At 36.7% G+C, this 21,719-nt stretch overlaps 1 long non-coding RNA gene across 1 annotated transcript in view; it reads left to right on the top strand.

The window, feature by feature from the left end:
* LOC112980876 (uncharacterized) overlaps nucleotides 1-21,719 on the top strand; it is a 137,692-nt gene that overhangs the window by 29,470 nt on the left and 86,503 nt on the right. Inside the window, exons 7-8 of the long non-coding RNA XR_003258541.2 lie at nucleotides 19,226-19,362; nucleotides 20,361-20,450. This is a non-coding gene — a long non-coding RNA (uncharacterized LOC112980876). The remainder of the gene's footprint in view (nucleotides 1-19,225; nucleotides 19,363-20,360; nucleotides 20,451-21,719) is intronic.

Raw genomic sequence — 21,719 nt, 5'->3', positions numbered from 1 at the left:
ATCAGACTGGAGATTATATATCAGCATGCAGGCTTGCAGTTATGATAGACTTGAATTTTACTCCCATTATCATGCATAGTAAATCTTTTAATATTTAAAAAAGTAAGTGTTAAAAAGATGGAAAATAGTCAAGAGTTGTTTTTCTTTTTTTAATTTCCTGTTTGCAAAAAGATGTGAGAGTCTTTTTGTCTCTAATGAGAATACATTTTAAACTACTGGGCAACACTGATCTATGAAATACAGACTGATGGCAACGTGGTCTTGCTTCCAGCAGCTACATTGAATTACAGTGAGTAAAAGTACATTGTTTAACTTCTGTGTAAGCAACGGGTATGATTGCCAGAGGGAAGTGATGTGATGGAAGGGCATATGTGGTATGCTATTAGTCCACAGTATGTAAGGGTTTGAAAACAGCAGTCATACTCAAATGATAGGTCCATGTATGTAATTAAAGATCTGTTCTCTGCACCATTTGTGATAGTCTGCTGTATATCAGCTTAGTGACTAGGTGTCTGTTCAAATAAATAATATACTTTCATCTAAAGCAAAGTTGCTATATTTTAAATCAGAAGAAGATAAAAACATGAAGCAATCAAACAAATCTTTCTTCTCCATTAGATTTGAATAATAATTTAAAACATTGCCCAATTCCTCAGCTTTGGTCACTTTTTCTTTAAAACAAATAGATGCTGCATAACATGAATGTTTTTAATATATTTACTTTGAAACATATCACTATACAGCATATATATATTTTTTTTTCAGGTCATTGATTTACACATACAATTACACATTTAAATGGCCATAGGAAATTTGAAAGTTCTTGTTTCCTTTTGCTGCTATTTATTAATACTTTTAAAGATTGTTTTTTTTTTTAATCAACTAACCATAAACCATCCAGAACCTCTGGGCGGCACTGTTAACATGTATCAGTGTAAGTCAAGAATCAGGCCCCTGTCCTAGTGGAAAAAGGTATTACAGTTTTAGCAGCCGAATGATGTGCAAATAAATGACTTAGATGTATTGTACAGAACTGAGCACAGGTTTTTCTGATCTCATTCCATAGCTTGGAAGCTGTGGGGATTCCCATGTGTTTGAGTTAGAACTTTCACTGTGAGTTAGATTCCACTGTGTTTGAGTTACAACTTTTATTTCCTCATCTGCTGTTATTTAGACTTAAAATGTTCTGAGATAATAATTAAAAAAATAGCAAAAAATGTTATATGATAAGGACCCTGGTAGGGCTTTTTTCACAGATTTGAAATGGTTTTAATTCTGATCAGCTATTAACTTCCTGTTAAATCTCAAGAAACAATAGACATTTTATGCAAGATTGTTTCTGTGCCAGGCTGTTGCAGCATATTCTCCAGTGTAAGTCTATGCTAGCTTTTTAGTTCAGCTCAGATATGCATTTTTGAAGCTAATCTGCCAGTCATACCCATTTACCATGCTTTGGTTCACACTGTTGGGTCAGTCTTGGAACACTCAGGTTATATTCCTTTCAGATGAAACTGAATCACACCTGTGCTTCAGGAGCATGTGTAATGTGCTAGTACTGCTAATGGGCATTCAATCCTTGGAACCAGACCATAGCTAGTCAGAAGAAAAGCCCCTTGAAATGTGTGTAATGTGGACTTTGGATCTTCCCCACCAGCTCTTCTGATCTCTACTGCACTACCTGCTAATGGAGATGTTGCCAGAGGTAGCCTGTAAGGCATCTTCTCAGGGCTTTTTCCTTGGATGCTCTTGCTTAACTATAAACAAAGAACTTCTTTCTGCAGTGAGTCTTCTAAGCAGTGAGTTACCTGTTTAATTAGTTTGGCTCTCCCCTTTAAAATAGGAGTGGGAGCTGGCATGAGAAACCCATTGTCATGCACAGAATGGAGCTGTACTTGCAGAGTTTTGACTGCAGCCTACATCTTGGGAAGATGTTTCTGCTTGTAAAACTTTTTTTGTTTCCAATTTCAAGTATTTCTGCAGGTTATGAACTTTCCTTTCTAGTTGAACACTATCATTCTAATGTAATTATGTGGCTGTTGGCACTCTGAGGATTACACAAAAGTTATGATTTAGTTGTGTTGAATTATGCATTGTGTCATTGGAAAAATTGAGTGGACTGAACTGAGATTAAGGATATCAAGGCTTTGTTTCTATCTAGTGCGTGAGCTTGGGAAAATATTTCACCTTTATGTGTCTACCAGCGAGTGGGAATAGTGATGCCAATTCACTTCCAAAAGGGTTTTGAAAGCTACCAGTGAAAAGCAGTGTATAACCGTTTTACTCTATACCCAAACTCTTCATAGAGTTTTCCTTTTAAAATACCTCTTCATGTGGCTTAACAGACATACATTGCATATACATAAATACTTCAGCCACCTGAATGGTGGTTTAGATGAACAGTCCCATGAAAATTTTATGGAAAACTGAAGAGAAATTGAGTATGTTTCATTTTCTTCTCCTGTTTAATGAAGTCTTTATCCACATGATTTCTCTTCTGAGACTTTCCAAAATGCAACTGTAAATGTTCAGTATTTTGATGCTAGTTATTTTGAAAATATAATATGGTAAGTGGATCAATTTTGATAGTTCTGGTGGTAGGATTTATCGTAAGTGCCATAGAAAAGAAATCACAATCCTAGCAACTCAGAAAACTTGTCACTGATCTATTCCTTATTTCCAGGGGTATGATCTGCCTTTCAGTCTATACCTAGAAGAATACAGAGTCAACCTCTTAGCCTTGAACAAAGATCATTTCAGAGGTCTTAAATGGACTGAAATTGATATTCACTTATTACACGTGACTAAAAAGTGCCAAGCAAATACAGGGTACTATATTATTTGCATGATACTGATGGAGTAACATTTGTACCATTTTATCTTATTGCAACTCATAAAAGCAGTATCAAGGCAGAAGTGTCCTTACATTTGTGTATTTTATAAGTTCTTTGCAGTAGGTACCTAACCTCATCTGTATTGGGAAAAATTCATGAAAATTTTCCACCATGGCTATTTTTGAACCCCACAGTTGATAGCAATGAGGGCAATTTGATTATTTGAGCTGCCGGATACCCTGAACATTTTAAGTTCACAGTATTCAAGTCTCTCAGTGCAGGTGTAGACAGCGTGGTGTTAAAGCCTTTAGCTGTTCTCATAATAAAGGACTTCCAGTTCTTTTTAAAGTGGCAACATTGTTAAGATATGTTGAAAGTTTAAATGTAGGAAATAAAGATACAGGGGAAAAGATAATAAGTAAACCTCAAATAAAAGAAAAGGTGGAGGCAGTTGACATTATACTTAGTTCAAGCTAACTGATCTGCTGCCAAAATGAAGGCTCTGGGTTCATTTCAGCAGTCCTTCCCCATTAGATCAAACGCCCTGTGGATGTAAGGGGGGAGTGGATCAGCTTGCTTATCCAGTGATCAACCAATTCACTGAAGAAAACAAATAACTACTAGCCTACAGTGAAAGAGCATTAAGTGGAACATGAAAGTGCACTCACAGATGTCTTTTGTACCCTGAGATGACATTAAAATGTGTGTTTTTCCTCTTAGTGTGTCATTACAATAGGTTAAACAATTAATTGTTTCTCTAAACTTTAGTTTTCTGGGTTTTGGATGGGTTCCCCCCCCCCAGCTGATGGCCTTAGCAGTTTATTTGCTGGGATTTAGCTAACTCTGTTTAAGTAGATTCTTCTTCAACTTGATCCCACTTTTCTCAAAATTTTGCTGGGCCTACATAGGTGCAATTTCAGTATACGTATTTCTCAGATCAGCAGAAAAACTTGCTTGCTTTTCACTAAAAGCAAAACATTTCCCCAACCCTCAGTTCCATAATCTTTTTGTACCTTACTGGCAGAGCTCCAAGCCTTTTCAAGTTCTGTGTGTGAAATGTCATTGCTAAGGAGAGCTGAAGTCAAAAAGGGTCTTTCCTGACTCTGATTTCAAAAAGTAATTGAAATAGGATATACTCCTAATCAAATCAGAAAGAGACCTATGACTGTAGTTTACATCTGTGAAATAGGAAAAAGAAGGAGGAAGAAGAGGGGGAGATGGTAATATTTCCTTTCTTTTTAAGCCAGATTTTCAAAGAAGGATCTAAAATTGCATCTATGGGTTTTTTCCTGTGCAATCTAGAAATTCCTGGCTTTTTTAAAATTCATTCCATAAAAATGAGTCTTTTGCTTTGTATTTTGGGAACTTTTTAATCTCCTCAGGCCACTGAAGGTTAATCAAATGCTGCATGTCTAGTTCTTCCACTAGTACAATTTGGGGTTTGACTTTCAGTCAAAGGAACATGTATTTTCTGTTAGCATGGAGCTCTGTGTGGCTTCATTTACTCTAGAAAGAGGGATAAATTAGCTCTTGTGAAGGTGTGCACTACCTGGCCCTGATGCTTCTGCTTCATAATACAGTGTACTTAAGGCCGGTTTGGCTGTCTCTGACTATTCTGAGGTCTGGGGTGTTCACATGATTTTTTTTAACATGTATTTTTTATATAAAGTATCATATCATTTATGGGAATGAATGCTCTCTGGACCATCGCTTAATTTAGTTCTCCCATGCCTGTAATCTTGCTACCCTGTAGGTAAGTTAACCACACTTCTGTGGAAGTGTGTAAAGTGAAACAGCTTCAGCAGCAAGTGTGCCAAAGTCAGAATATGTGATAACCTCTCAAGTGATTCAGCAAAAGGTGTCAAACAGACACCTTGCCCTCTGCCATTCAGCTGCAGGGTATCTACAACTTCACCAAAGCTAGCTGATAACCAGGTATGCTCAGCCTTAGAGATCTGATCAGGAATCTACCGTATCTGTTGGTTCTGAGCAATACTTGTGATGACTATGTGGTGTGGTACGTGGTAGATGATAAATCCATGCTCATCCCTACCACCCTTTGTTTTTATTTCATCTATTCTCAAAATACTTACATGGCCTTAGGACTTGTCTGATACCATACTACTGAGAGAAGTGATCATCATCACATGAGGACCAAAAATGAAGAAATGATTCCTGTTTCATTCAGCTTTCCCTGCCTTAGGGCCTGCCAAATTGATTACAGACCACTAAGGTCATGTCTCAGTTCCTCTTTCCAGACAAGAGCAACGTGAAAAGCTAGACTGTAGCCGTAGCCCTGAATGACACTGAATGAAGCTAATGAAGGAAAAAGTTGAGATAATTCAAATGTTAGCTCCATATCTCAGAGGAATTTGGGGTTAATGAAATGCTCCTTTGGAAGATGTTACGAATTAGAAGTCTCTGAATACTTTAGCCACTGATTTATTGTACCAAAGGGGAAACCTTTCATCATGACCTACTCATCCTAGACATCCAGATACCATCTGCTCCATATTTGGAAGAAAGTATGTATACACTTACCATTCTGGAATAGGTTTAGCATGACATGCCTTGCTGTAGTGAAATGGGAGGATCAGAATTCAAAACATGTATTGTCCATCATGCAAGGCACAGATGGACTTGGCTGAAATCTACTGATTTACTTTTTTTTTTTTTTTAACTGATTACTGATGTTTTCTTTCAGCTCCCCCTCACTTCAACTGTTTGTTGAATGTGAAAAACTGAAATTAATTTGTAAAACATTAAGATGGTCATAAACTTCAGAATTGTCAAAGAGTAGTTCTTACAATTGATTTACTGAAAATTCTGCCATCGTGGTGTTTTAATAGATAATTTTTAATTTTTTGACCAAATCCAAGAATGTATTCTGTTTCAAACTGAGTGGAATTCTTCCTGGATGAGTCTATGAAAAATATAATGTTTATACCCACAATGTATCAGCAGTAAATTAGAACAATTTATAAGCAATTTGTCAGGAAAGGCTATTTGTTCACCAAAAAAATCTATTAGCAAAATTCATTAGCTAAGTTACCTCTAGAGTAAAAAATATTTAGTGACTTTTTAAAGTTGATACTAGGTTGATAACCTTTGATTCTAATATGCATCATCAAATTTTGGTGGTTAGTTCTTATTGATCCTGGGACATGCGGCATTACATTGGCTTCTTAAGTGGATGCATGTGCAAACACTTGAATTCAGGTTTTGGGAAGATTGGTGCATGTGCCTTTGTAATTCACTTCCAAAAAGCATCGTGATGATGAATATCTAACATAGAAAATAATAATAATTAGCATTAAAATATATGTGAGTGGCTTTTATCTGAATTTATTTTTTTTTAATTTAAGGAGAAATTATATCAGAGCTTTGGGGAAAGCAGGAGCTGGTATTTTACATTGAATATGGGAACCTCAGAGTCTTCTTTCTTTATTCTCTTTCTACTAGTGGGAACTTCTTCAAGTATAACGTATAATTTCTAATAATTTTCCTTCAGATGAAAACATTCGTGCTTACTAAGGATATATTTCTTGGGAAGAAATGGAAAAGTAGTAAAAACAACACTGTTGTGACTGTAATAAAAATTTCTGAAATCCTTTAATGTATTGCTGAATTGACCTTGCCCAAGATTTCATTGAGTATTCGACAAGTTAAAGCTGAGTGGATAGTTAATGTAGCCAGGAGTAAAAAACACTTTTCATTCCCTATGTTATGTGTTTTCAGTAACCCACGTGAAAGTGAAAGAACCACATTCCACTGAAAATCCACAGAAGTGGATATAAAATTTTCTGTGCTATTTTTAGCTTTCTTCCCTTTCTGCAGACATCAACAGCAGAGCATCTTAAAAACCTTCAAATACATTTTCAATGTTTTAGGTGCTATATTGGACATAATTTTCACAGTAGCAGTGACAGCTATTCTTGGGACAGTATACTGTATTTATCCAAAGAATGCTAATACCAGCAGTGACAGCAGTAACATAGTTGTGAGAGATGGGTGAAATGTATGTATGTATTTGCAAAAATTAAACAAACACTTTATTTCTGTAATAAAACTTGTGTGTTCCCAATTAACAATATATTTTTTCATGAAACAAAATGTATTTCCCCAGGTGTTTGGTTATCTAATGAGTATAGAACTCTTGAATGAAGTGAATAACAAACAGATTTAAAGAAAACCAGCGATGCTTAGTGTGTTTTGATTACAGAGGATGTGTATGTGCATAACATTTATTTTTAAATGTCAGCTATCTTTAACCTCATATTTTTTGAAGATTGAATTTCAGACTGAATGTTGAATCAAAAGCAGAAATGATATTGTTTCTTTTAATTCTCCTAATTCAGAGTCAGTGTATTTTCAAACTTTTTTGCTGCTCATGAAATGACAAATACTTATTCATACAGCTACCTCAACATTTTCTGCCACCATTATTCAAATTGATCCCTGCAGTCATAAGTGGTCAATGACCCTAGTGCAGGGTGAACTACAGCAGTCTCTGAGTTGCCTGTTACTTATCACAGTGGTAGGACAACTGTAACAGCGCAGTGACATTTTGCTAAAAGCTCACATTTTTCCCAGTAGGTTATTATACAGGTGGAATGAAATGTTTTCTTAAAGACCAACCACATCTTTTCTTCCTCCGAAAGGTCACTTTTGTTTGTTCTTTTTAATTTTGCTGAAAGATAAAGTTAAGAAATGAAGAGGAATCTCAGAGGATATTCCAAAACTACCAAACAGTGTGTATTTTTATGTAAATGTCTCCATTTACAGGCTCTAACTTACTTAGAGAACATAGAACTAGATTTAATTTTTTCTTTTGCTAGGTAGTTTCAGCTGCTGATTATCTGAGTAAAGTGAAATGAACATTTTTTCTTCCAGTTCCTTTCTATGTTATTTCCATATCAGTTCTGAATGTTATCATTACTGGAATTGTGTAACAGTTGAGGGAATAGCTTTTATGTGTTTGAAATGGTAAAGTCGATTTATGATATTTTGTCCTGTTGCATTTGTATGACTGGATAATTTTCAAACAGAGTGCTTTGTAAATCTCCCCAGGAAAATTCCTTTCCCACATGTATGCACCTTTAAGTGGAGTGGATTTAAGAATACATTTTAATAAGACACAAATTGTTTATGACTGTCTTTGTGCCAAGTTAGAAAATAATTATAAAAATGTAATTAAATATAAAAATAATTATAAACTCTAGAAATTCAGAGTTGAGAGTAGATATAAGTGAAATCTAGACAAATATGTGAAAGGACATAGCCAAATGTTTGTATTCTACTTCAGCTCTTTCTGAATTACATGATTAAGACGTGAATTTTTGGACCCACATCGTTTATTTTCAAAGACGTATATTTTTAAAGACTGCATATTCTCATTTCTTATGACACACGCCTTTCTGAACATAAGCAATATTATGTGCCATAAGCGCACATAGCATAAGTAATTCAGCACGCTTATGTGACAAACAATAGCATGTGTATGTGGAGATCTTACGTAAACAAGCATAGGCACTTTCAGTGCAGCTCTTTCAGATACTGCAGGCTTCTCATGTCATCTGTAGATTCCTAATAAAAAGATTACTAAGATGAATGAGTTGTGTTGCCAGCTAGTCTGTGCCAGAAAGAGTAAAATGCAACTTCTCCTTACTTCTGCCATTTAAAAAATGTTTGTTCTAACAGACACCAAGCGCAGACTGTGTAAAGCAGGAATTTGGAAGTCTACAGTGTGAACCCAGTCAACTGGGTTTGGCTAGTTGTGGTTGGGCAAAACATGGCAGAGACAGTCTAGGCCATAAATTGAAAACCAACATCTGAAGCTGTCATGCAAGTGAATGAAACTGTGTCCATTCTGCCAAATTGATGGATGGAGATGTTAATAACAATCTCAAGTTGCAAACTTGCACCAGCCAAGAGAGTAATGCAGGATTATTTCAATAAGGACTACAGTGAAAGGAAAATTACACAGCTCTTTGTGCCTGTATATTTGTTATTTTAAAAGGGCCTTATCATTTGTCTAAAGCACTCTGAAATTAGTGCTCCATAAGAGTTATCAGTTAAATTAAGTTTACAGACATAGAGGGCATCAAACAGCATCATTAAAATTTTGCCACTCTAAGTGTTAACAGTAGTTGACATTTTTCATGCTTACTGTATTGGTTGTAGTGCACATGAAGAAGGAGGTTAGCTGGACTTCCATATAGCCGATCAAAGTTGAAGTTTGAAAAAGTATTCTTCTGCAAGTGAAACCAGTTTTCTAGATGAAAAATTAAAATACAGAACCATACAACTTACTTATTTAGAATATTTGGGGCAGAGAACAGGAGATACGTTGAACAAAGTCAAGATACTTTAAACATTGTTGAAAAGTTACTAGAGGACCTGGATCCATTAAAAGATGTGGGTGGCTTTAAATCATTTGAAATCATATTATTTTAACACGATTTTTAGTATCACAGTTTTTACAGTGTGAAAGAGTTTATTTAGGTGGTAAAAAAGCAAGCAAAATGCTGTTTGATCCATTCAGCTGATCATGAGAACTTAATTGAAAACCCTTGTTATCTAGATAGGTATGTTTGTATGTCATGTTCATCCCTGTGATTGTTCCATCGTTTCCTTTTTAATAGGGCTACTTAAGACTTCTGACTAAGCACAGAGATCTCCAATGAAGGTCTGAAGGTGGGGAGGGTCTGTTAGAAGTCATTTAGTCCACTCAAACCAGTAAAGCAGTACCAGCTGCAACAGGATGCTCAAGATCTGTCCACTCTGACTCCAAACGCCTCCAGGGTTGGAGGTTCCCAGCTCCCTGGGCAACTTTGCTGGTATTTGACCTCCCTCATGGTGAAAAAAGCTTTGCTTAAGCCTAATTTCCTTTGTAGTGGTTTGGGTCCATTGTCTTTTATCCTATCACTGTGCATATCTGAGAAGAGTCTGGCCCCATCTTCTCTATTCCCTCCCATTAGGTAGCTGAAGACAGTACTAAAGGTCTCCCTTCAGCCATCTCTTCATAAAACCATCTGTCAGCCCCTCAGCTTAGAGGTACAGCATGTGCCCTGGCCTCCTAACTGGTGGCCCTCCACTGGATTTGCTCCAGCATGTGAATGTTTTTCCTGTACTGGGAAGCCCCAGACTGGGCACTGTACTGCACCTGTGGTCTCACAAGTGCTGAACAGAGGGGAGTAATTGTTCTCCACCTGCCGGGAGCACTCAATACAGCCCAGGGTGCTGTTGGCTTTCCTTGCCGCAAGGGCATGCTGTTGATTCACATTCAATTTTTTGTTGGCCAGCACTCCACTTTCCTGCAAAGCTGCTTTCTAGCCAGTTGGCCACCAGCCTTTAGAGTTGCATGGGGTTTTTCTGTCCCAGATACAGCACTTTGCATTTGCTTTTGTTGAACTTCGAAGTCTTTGTAAGACCGTTTCTCTAGCCTGTTGCGATCCCTCTGAATAGCAGCTTTTATCTTCTGGTGGGTTGACAGGTTCCCCCAGTTTGATATCATCCACAAACTTGCTGAGGGTACGCTCTGTCTCATTGTCGAGGTCATTAATAGAGATGCTAAACAGTACTGGTGCTCCTATTGAATGCTGGGGGATGCCACTGCTAACTGGGTGCCAGTTGGGCTTCATATAGCTGATCACAATCCTTTGAAGCCCTGCTGACCAGCCAGTTTTGCACCCACCTTATAGTCTGCTTGTCCAGTGCATATCTCACCAATTTGCTTAAAGATAGTGTGTAAAACCATGTCTGGTGGTGTTGCTGGTGACTGTGCAGTTTATCTGTAGAGAAGCAAGCTATCAGAGCTTAACATTTTTCTGTAGCTGGCCAGATTATTTTGCTGACAATGAAGGATCTGTATTTTAGCAGAAAATGATAAACTAGTGGTGGTATAAGAGGAGCAGTAAGCAGAATGAGTCACAGAGAAGAGATTTAATCAGGGAGTGTACAGTAAGTTAATTCTTAAAAATAAACTTTTTTTTAACTTTTTTTTTAATAGGAAAAAATTCCTAATGCTATTTTGAGGATAATGACAGTGTGTATTAAAAGGAATCAAATTTCTCATGACCTCTATGAAAAGGCACACTTGTGCATGCTGCTGTTTCTATTAGGTGTGCCCCAAACTTCCACTAGTTTGGCAGCAGTCCTAGCGAAAGCAAAGTCTGTTTTAAAAGGTATTAGAAAGGCAATCAGACACAGAATCATCTCAGCAAAACTCTCTTGTTTTGATATTACTGAGGTTTCGGGATGACATGCAAAACTTTCTGCAAACTGTCTCCTTGGGGAGCTAGTAATTGGATGATTTAGATTCTAGGGAGATTCAGCACTCAATATGAAGGGCTTAATGTAGCTTTCAGGACCAGAAATTCTAAACAAACAAGCAGTTATCCTTGAAACAAAAATATTTTAGACCTTGTCTGCAGACGGGAGTTGCTTCTCTGTTATTTCACATAACCCATTAAAAATTTCATGCCTGGAGCAAGCACATAGAGCTATGTTATTTCCTTGATACAGTCCTTTGGAATAGCTTTTCCACCGTTTTATGAAGCTGTCCACAGAAAAGTAATAAAGGGTGTGAAAAGTTTGCAAAGGCAAACCAGTGTGTTAACCTCCCCATGTATAGGTCTGTGGTGAGTCGTTAATCATGTAGCTGATGATACATGATGCTGAAAACAAAAAATTAACTCTTTTGCAGCAGGGTATATTGATAGAATGAAAGTATAACATGACAGAAATATGTAACTATTATGTCAATGTGCTTAGTGTTTTAAAGCAGTTAATTAAAATCCTCTTCTGAAATATATTTTCTAAATCATAATGCTAATACCATGTGAATAATTATGACCAAAATAACTGACTGCTGAATAAAGTAGTATCTGATTTTTATCTGAATTTTTGTCTTTAATTTTAGTTTAACGATCAGACTTTCAGAAACTATACTTATTTTCATAGCTGAAAAATGCATGGTTCATACTAGCTTGATGACTCTTACTGTCGCTTTGCTTTCATAGAATAATTTTGCCCCAAGAAAAGATTTTCCTTACCCTCGCTTTCATTCATATTTTATATAGTACTGGCTGACAGGTTGACCTTTTCATGTTGCATGCTGTGAAGTGTTGCTGCTAAGGACAGTTGATATCAAAACAGGCTCTTTTCTAGCTCTTATTAAAAACATTGAAAGATGAGGGTTTCTAATTAAGCTACAGAATTGTTATTAATAGAAGCTTGTACTAAAAAAAGAGGTACTGTTTCCCTTACCTTGCCTAGAAAGACAGTTGGTGCCCACGGAACTTCTGAAGCAATCTATGCAGTTAATCAGTGGTCACTGCAAATAGTATTCAACAATGTCATTTTTATTAGAAATGGTTATTTGACTTCAGCAATATAAGCTTAAATCAGAAATTGGAAAAATGAGATGTGCCTTACACAGCTGCATTTTTTTTTATTAACCATGGAGTTGAGTCTCCCATCTTTTTTAGCCCACTGTTTCAAATGCTGAGTAAGAAACAGCAAGATTTTAAAACTTTTTAAATGGTATATCTTACAGACATAACTTGGTCTAATTTTATGAACTGTTAAATCCATCTGCAATGTTTGATTCTCCTCCCCCCCCCCCCCCATTTGTCTTCATCAGATCAACTGACGTTTTTGAAAGGTTGGGTAGGTTTTTGTGTCATAAGATGTAAAATAAGATAAAGGAACAAGTCCAGAGGCTGGTTTTAGGGGAAAATTTTTTTGAATGATCCTCAGACAATACAGTTACTCTTCTAAATGTTCAACTCTATCATTGCTGATAGGTTTTTATACACTCTGTTGAGGTGAGGAAAACCTACTCTGTTTGCAGTTAAGAGCTGGTTTTGAAGTTTTGTTTTCCCTGAAGGTTACATAGATAGCCTGCAGGTAAGCTAGGACCTGAACCAAGACAGAGGCAACAATCCAATATCCTTTCTATTATGAAATCCTTCTATGGAAATAATAAAGTCTCATGCTGCTTTTTTAAAATGATAACAAGCAAGCTATACATACAGGGAAGTGCTGGAAGGAAGCTATCTGTAGAGGGGAAAAAAAAGGTTCGTCTTTACAGGAACATTTGGAAACATCTAAAAACATTACTTATGTACATTTGATCTTTTTTAGCTTCTGACCAGTTGTATTTTGTAAATAACAACTGTAGAGACATTACATCACCTTTCTTTAGCTGATGCTGCATATATTTATGGTTATAATTTAGTTTGGATCCTTTTAACAATTAGGACCTTTGTAGCTGCCTTGCGTACATAACATAACAGAAAAGATAAAATGTGGTTTAAATATGGAGCAACTCTGTCACTGTTACCTGGCTAGAAACTGAATAGTGCACATTCTTTCCACAACACTTGTTTGACACCATGTTTTAGGGGGCACTGAAGTCAGTCTTCCTTCTTGCAACTTGTTCCTAGTCTGCGTGTTGAGATCCTGCAGTCTTCTCTGTACAGGACATATAAGCAAAGCTGATACTGCACAGTACTAGAAACTGGAAACCTCAAACTTCTCTTCAGCTTTAGGAGAGTATTTTCCAATGGCTGTTTCCCACATAATTTTCTAGTGGATGAACTCTCTTATGGAACAAGTGCCTATGCAGAAAATCCAGTTGACCCTGAGGAAAGAAAATAACCTACTCCTTTGACAGTGAAGCTTTTTTTCTTCCTTTCCATGTCCAAAGAATAGAAGTTTGACAAGTGTGAAGCTCATAGCTGATGAGGAAAGGTATGTGCCAGTCATGCTCTGGTCCTAGGGTTAGTGGAAGATGGAGGGCACTGTGATGAGAAGAGCCTGGCAGTGGGGAGCAAAGTGTTAACACTTCCTATTTGATAACTTGCCCTTGCTCTGTCCATTGGTAGTGAGACCTATATTTTTGAAGGTGGAAGGCAAAGTCTAGCAAACATATGGCAAGGAGCACGTTATTAGGACTTCAGTATTTGTAGAACCCTAAGAACAGGCCAGTCATCACTATTTTTTATCTGTCTTCCATAATTTTCTTTTACTTTCACTTTTCTGATATTTTTCAGTGTTGCTCTGCAGACTTTTCCACTGTATTCTGTGCATGTCATGTGTAGCTTGTGAGCCTTTCTAAACCTTTGATTTCTTTTTATATTGCTTTGCTCATCCACCTTGGCTTTCTTCTGCTTTCAGTACTTTTTGTTCCATTGCATTCATAACCGTGGTGTTTTCTCTTTGAACATTTTTCATTTCCTTTCTGTGTCATTCTTGGTATCTTTAAACATTTGAACCTGGCCAACCAACATTTGCCAGTTGAACCTGGCACTGCTTACTGTCATCCAGAGTTGAATTCAGTCCTCATTTCTCTGCTTTCATTCTGAATTTAGTCATGAATTTTTACAAACATAAACATTTTAGCCATATATCTCAGCTGGTAGAGCAAAACAAAACAGCACTTGTTGTCTATTTTTATTTCTTATAAACTGTGGACCAAATTGTTCTCTAGAATATACAGAGCTAATAATGGATTACACGGGGATATCTCAGGCATCTCCAAAACATAAGCAATTATGAGAGATGCAATAGCTAAAGCATAGCTTGTATATGGATCAAATTTACAAGAAAATCCTTATTAAATTTGAGTTCATAGTTTTGCATACTCCTTTGCTTTCATTGTCAAATTGCCAGACAATTGAGGTCTATAAAATCAAAAATTGTAAGGGAAAAGGAATGGGGAAAAAAGTTATAAAGTTATTCAGTATTTATAACAATAAATAGAGGCCACTCGTTGATGTTACGAGGCAGCAGGTTATAGCTTTGCAATTATGTTAGAGAATTTGTTATCGCGAGATGTGCTGGGACCAAAGTACAAAATGGCAACAAACAGCTGAAGAAAGGTGATTAGTACCTATTATGTACAGTGGGTGTGGAAGTGACCTGTGGCTCAGGAGAGCCCCAAACTCTGAGTGACTGCCAAAGTAGGAAGGATAAATCAAGGAAAGGTTGACACTGTATTTGGCCTATTGCTTGGAGCCACTTTCATATTTAGGTTAAACTGGTATGGCAACCGTGAAGTCTACAAATCATTATGATTTAAGTCACACACAATTGTCAACTCAAACCAAGAAGTATTTTTTGTTTAAAAGCTTAAATGTTTATGTCCTTTTGAAAAGAGGCATGATGAACTTCAGTTAGATGGACATCCTAATTTGATTCTATTGATATTTATGAAGAGTGTTGGATGATCTCTTCTTCCGGTGGAGTTAGGATATGTTTATGCTGTATTACTATTAATATTTCATGTCACTCAAGATACTGTAGCTTAATGAACAACAGTACATTAAAAGGAAAAAAAAATACACTTAATACTTTCTCTTTCAGACTTGTGTTTATGATGTTCAGGGCTCAAAAGGCCAACATTCATTCATTCATTCATTCATTCATTCATTCATTTATTCATTTATATATTAAAAAGGAAGCTTCACTGAACTAAAAAATGTTAAAGAGAGTATTCTAGAAAACAGATTATTCAGGGAAGCTGGGACCAGGGCAGCTGAGGGACTACTGCTGTTTTATATGAAGACTTAATCACTTAAGACAGTTGTGCTCTCTTTGCAATCAAGGAGACTTGAAAGAAAAGGTCAGGTTTGGTTTCAGAAGACAGTGCTAGATGAAGTACCCTGGAAAAAGAGCAGTTTTTACTTTTCTGGGTTTTCCATTATTTTTCTAAGTCGTAGGGCTTCATGATATTTTGCTTTTTTCCCCTTGCTTCTCTCTAATGGACAGTGCCATGTAGTTTGCTTTGCTTTCCTTTCTTTGCTTATTATGAAGTTTTTAAATAGATAATCTCTTTGTAAACTTCATCACAACTTTGGCTTATTACGGAAGGTTGCTTCTAATAAGTTCTAATTCTCAGTGGCTTGAACGAGTTAAAGTCTGTGTACTATTTGACACAGAGAAACACCAAAGTCTTGTAAAAACTATCCTAACAAATTTTAAAAATCATTTTTTTGTAAAATACACATGCTTTATTATATAAATTTAATATTAAGACTGAAATTGATAATTAAAATCTTTTAAATGCATATATGAATTAAAAGCTAGATCAACAGAGAGGGCTTAGCTACTCTGATGTTGTGTTTATTGATTGTAATTATTAACTATATGCAGATCTAAGAGAGTTTATAGGCTTCAAGACAATATCTAGGGAGAGATGAAAGCGAGGATGGAGGTGTCGAAGCCACTGAACTAGGAGCTAAAAAAGGTAGAAGGACATACTGTAAAATCTGTTGCTTGCTAGCATACAGGTAGTGTTCTTTATTTGCCAGTATATCCTAAAACTTCTTCCTGGAGGCAGGTGTCTGTTTCAAAAAAGTTATTTGTCTCTTCCAAAACTGCACTGAGAAAGAGGAGCTGGCTTTTTACTTACTAATTTTGTGCTTATCTATAATACTGCAGATTTGGCTATAAAGTAGAGAACAATGAAGTACTCAGTGGGCCAGGACAGAACTTCACTTTGCCTTCTTCTTCCTGAGATTGCTCTAAGAAGTTCAGAAAATGAATGACGTCACCTGCGCTCTTTTACTGACTTGATGGATATTTAATTCATTGTAAAAAAGAATAACTTTCACAGGACTGAGGGAGGGACTTGAGCAAAATCTTCTGTGCTGCAGATGAGTAATCTCACATTTGAGCTGCTATATACAAGGGCTGCTGATACGATTTCTTTTTTCCAGTTGTATGTTATGTACCTCCTGGTCTGTTTGGACACATGCTTTGAGAATATGCCTTATATCATATCACTAGCAGATTTCAAACCCATTTTGTAAATACTAGCAACGTATAGGAATGAGATAAGTCACTGAACTGTCACTTAGCAGGACTGAGGCATTTTGAGCATGACCAAAAGCAAAAATTAGGTACTTGATAACTTGGATATTGCAAATGTGAAATGCCTCCTGTCCCAGGTATTTATTATACTATGCAAATGGTCTTTTAAGGCTAACCACACAGTTTCCTTTGAAAAAGGATGCAGTACAGGTTGTATGAACGCCTTTTTGCAGTTCTGTCCAGTGGTAGAGAACAGATCTTCTGTAAACAAATGAAGAATATCTATGTGCATGAAGTACACAGGAAATGAAAAAGTACAACATTTAAGAGGCTGACATTTTTGTGCATGCAGATAAACTTCAGGCAGTGCCAACTTCTGTGTTCTAAAGAGCAGCAGCTCTCTAGGCCTTGCTTTGCTTAGCCAGTAAGACAGGATTTAATGCCAGGAAAAAATTCCCAGCACTGAGGCAAGCAATTAATGCGTAATTGCCTACGGGGTGAGCATCAGGAGGATTTTGTTTTGCTTTTCCCTGAAGCACTGGCTCAGACAAGATGGCACACTCTATGAACCAGTGGTCTGATACAGTTCAGCAAATTTCGTCTTCCTTGAAAGTTTTGTGCATGTATGGCTGTCTGAATAAAAAGATTTGAAGAGGTATAGGTTTTAGCTCTCTAATGGAAGGGTAAATTATTTTGCTCCAAGAAGACAGATACTCTACGTAAAGTCAAGCATATTAAATTACTTTCTTTCAGATCTAAATTATTGTTAGAGGACAGGAAGATAGGGTGAGTCAGAAAGTCAGGTTTTGTGTGGAATTTGAAGTCAACGTGAGTGTGTCTCTGTCTAATAGTAAGCAAGCTATTGCCATCTAAGCAGGATAAATGGTTTCCATAGGAAGACAACTAGAGGAGAAGGAGATAGAAGCAAATGAAAACTGGAACAACTACAGGAAAAACAGGCTGCAGTATTGGCCATTACTGGCCATTACTGGGCCAGATGCTTCCTGTATAAAAGTATAAAAGCTTGTTACCACATCATCTGTAATCAGAGGAAAAGAAAGAGGAGGGCAGACTGATATTTCTTGCTGTTGCAAATGTGTTTCTGGAAGGATGGCTTATGATTTGTGCAGGTGTTTATAAGCAGTAATCTTGAAAGAATAACTTGGCTATGCAATCTCCATCTCCCAGTTCTATTTCAATTTACAAATCTCTGTAGTTTCTACAGCTGTGCTGAGATGATACCATAGGAACAGTTTTCAGCTAGTTATTACAAATAGTAGTATGACTTGAACAGAAAACAAAGCTATTAGTTCTGCAAACTTACTGTTCTTAATTCTGTTATAGATAATCTGAATTACTTTACCTCAGGTACGTACTTGATAACGTCATAAACTTACCAGTATTCAAAGATTCTGAGAATATAAGAGCTGCAAGGTACAGAGTTTGAATCAAGCAATACTTCTGTAAAGTTTTTTAATGTCATTAGCCTAGTCTGGCTGGTTTTATTTGGGGTAGAGCTGGAAGTACACACAAACATGGTAATAAAGGTAACCTATAAATTGAAGAACGGTATAGGTTCCAACCCAGCCTCACAGCACATTTGAAAAACAAACAAAAACTTTAACAGTTTTGGCAAATAGGTCTGCCAATTTAAAGCTGAAACACCCGTGCTTCAGCTGGAATACATACTGTTGTAGCTTACTAACATGGAAGGGTTTTCTTTTGCCTGTATGTGAACTCATTCTATACAATATCACTTGTCAGAATGCTATTTCACTTTTACAGTCCCTCTGGTTTCTCATACCTGAATTACAGTTTTGCCCATTTCTGAATTCTCAGTGATAAAAATAACAGTCTCGTGTTTCTGATTGGCATTTTTGTTTCTGTTTTTTAATAATTACCTTCTAGTGCTTAGGCACCAAATTAGGAAAAAAGTTTTAGGGAAATATTCTGTGTTCTTATTTACCCTTAAATTAATTAAACGGTATTGTTATATAATATTAATTTATGTTATATTGTTCTCTGTTCATTTGCTGGATTAACTTAACTTTATAGAGTTTAAAAATCTCTAAAAGGTAGGTGAAATACCTGCCTCTGTGTTAGGTTTAAGACGGTTCAGACTGCCTGCTTGCCTCAGTTTAGGTGATGAGAGAGTATCACAGGCTTAGTTTAGAAATTTGCTTTTAAACAACTCTGGTTTCTTAAAAACTGGAGTTGTGTTGGTGGTGATGGTTTTTGTAGTTATGTCAGAACATAAATAGGAAGGGGATCATTCTGGAAAACTTCTCATCTAAACTGAGTTTGTGTCTTAGAGCCCAACCGTATACATTCCTTGTTTGTCTAAAGGCATGAAGGGCATAAGGAACTCCTCATAGACTGACTTGTATTTTGTGAGAGCAGTCATCTCTCTTTGGCTTCATACAATGCTTAGCATGGTAGAGCTGGAGCTCTTAGGGGCAGGAACATCCCAATAGGATCAGTGATGAATGATAAGAATATAAATAGCTTGATCTGTTTCAAACTTAACATAGCACAGGGTTTACCATTAGAACGAAATTTGTTCCTCATTCTAGGTGTGATGCCACTCTTATGAACCTTCTGCCATTCAAGAGCTCCAGTCTGAGACATATATGAGGACTTCCTGGGGATAAGTGGCTTGCGAGACTTGTCCTTCAACCTGTGAGCAGCCCTGTGGTACTGTGCAAGACTGGTAAGAGGTAGATAGATGCAGATTTTAATAAGGATTTGGAAGATTAGCAGATTTGTTGCTTGGAGTAAAAAAAAAGAAAAAAATGTCTTCTGAACTCATGGAGCCATTATTAGGTAAGGTAGTGAAATAGCTTCTGAAAAGGGGTACTGCTGTTGCATAGAATTTTCCTGGAATCCAGCTGAGGCACAAGATTTGCTGTGACTAATAGGATTGCAAGAAAACAGGATACAGACAATTTTTTGTGATTTAATGAAGTATCTTTTGATTCTTGATCATCTCCAAGTTCAGGGCTCACTGTGCGAGGCTGAAAGTGAATAACATGTTCTAAAAAGATCTTGGGTTTTGTTACTTACAGGAGGTGGATAGTACATGATTCCTTTGCTCTTTGGAACTGAGTATTTTAGTTTTATCTCACTCCTGTGTTTCTAGGCAGTGTTAAACGGGTGTGTTACTTCCAACAGGTTGGGTGGCAGCAGAGACTGGAGTGATTAGTATGGTTTTATGTATGGTTTGTAGAAAATTGTCCAGCCTTTTAGACAACATCGTAAGCAGTCTCAGCAGAAAAGGAAGAAACTAAACTTCCATCTTAATTTCAGAGACAATTTTTCCAGAATAATAATAAGGCACGCTATTGGACAGGGTAAATCATGGAAGCTTCTCAGACTGTTATTATAACTTCTGTGGATATAAAGAGAAGTTCATTCAAGACTCTATTACACTCAAGTCCAGTTATGGGGAAAGGGAACACACTATATATGCAAAGCCAAGAATTTATTGCTTGTTTAATTAGAGTCTTAACAATAGCTTGTTGTATTTGTTAGATTGTTATTAACGCTCCAATTACAATGTCACTAGCACTCACAGGCCAGGCCGAACTGGCTAATTATTACAGAACTCTCAAGTCTCATTAATAATACAGTTAAAAGTGTTATAAAATCATCAGTAATATCAGTCCCTTTGCTGTTCTGCTCACCTTCCAATGGTCTTTTGGCTCCTAGGATGACACTTCAGTCTTACTCAAGAAGAATGGGAGTTACCTTGTATTGTCAGCTCCTGACTTGTTTGCTGGGAGGAGGATGTGGTTGATGGTGAGAGTTTTTCTTCCTCTTAAGTCTTGGGCCCAGTTGGGGTTATTTAAATACTTTTAGTAACACCGTTGGCATGTTTGCTCTTTCTTGGTTACTTCCCAGCTGAAGTTTGCCTGTCATCACCCCTTTGCTATTAAACAGTAGCCTCCCCAAGTCCCAATTAACATTAAGGGCTGTTGTTTGCTATGTGATGACTAGCTACATTTTTTTTTTTTTTTTTTTTTTTTTTGGCACTCATAGAGCTGAGCTAAAACAGCAAGGCAACAGTAACTTGGCCACTAGACGGTTGCTAACATGGCTGCAATGAGTAAAAACCAACTCAGGCTGAGACAAGCTCAGACGAGTCTCAAGGTCTGCCATAGTGAGCTGATACAAAGTTTGTTGTCTCTCACTGGTAATGACAAATTGTATTTATTGTCTTACAACAGCTGTCAATCTAGGACTTCTCAAGCAGTGTATTAACTCATAAAAGTAAATCTAGTCAAGCCAGTCCTTAGTTTTCAGCCAACAAAATGTTTTCTAGGCTGCTTGTTGTTATTTCCCTAAGTCTGTAAATTCACATCTATTTAATAGATCATAAATGCAGATCACTTTTATGATTATATCTTTTAGAGATATTATAAGATATGATCAGTGTTAGGTGTTAAAGTGATAAATTAATTTGTACATAACATCAAATGGGACTGAAGATTTGGAGTTGACATAGGTACTATTTGTAAAGGTGAATATTAACAAAAATAAATTGCTTGATACAACTCCAGATCTTCACTCCCATTTGATATTTCATATGTCTATATTTACTTATATGTACAATTTTAGGGAAGATTTATCAGTACTGGTATTAGAATAGTATCTGTGAATCTAATGGAGTCCCACATTAATGCTCAGTTGACATGTATGGTTTAGAGGAAAGCCGGATACTGACGTATAGGTAACATTCATATTTTTTAACAAAATGAGAGAGCTGGTGGAAGTCTGGACTGAGTATCAATGTGTGTGGCAAAAACAACGCATGCAACTCCAGTATTACTAGAGATGATTAAATTAGGTAGACTCGTTTTAATTCTTCTGAAGGTTTGAGTAACAATGCACTATACAAAGTGGATGCATATTAGAAACATGCTGTATTTCTGCAGCTGCTCCTATTGTACTATTAATGCTGTGAAATGATTCTTGAGTGGTACAAAGAATGCCTAGGAGAAATAACCCTTTCTTGTGAATTTGATCTTTGTTGACATTTGACTGTTGAATATCAGCTAGTTGCACCTA

The sequence above is a fragment of the Dromaius novaehollandiae genome, chromosome 4, assembly GCF_036370855.1.
Source record: "Dromaius novaehollandiae isolate bDroNov1 chromosome 4, bDroNov1.hap1, whole genome shotgun sequence".
NCBI classification, from domain to species: domain Eukaryota; kingdom Metazoa; phylum Chordata; class Aves; order Casuariiformes; family Dromaiidae; genus Dromaius; species Dromaius novaehollandiae.
Note: the sequence above shows the minus strand (reverse complement) of the source record. Positions and strands in the feature narration are given on the sequence as shown.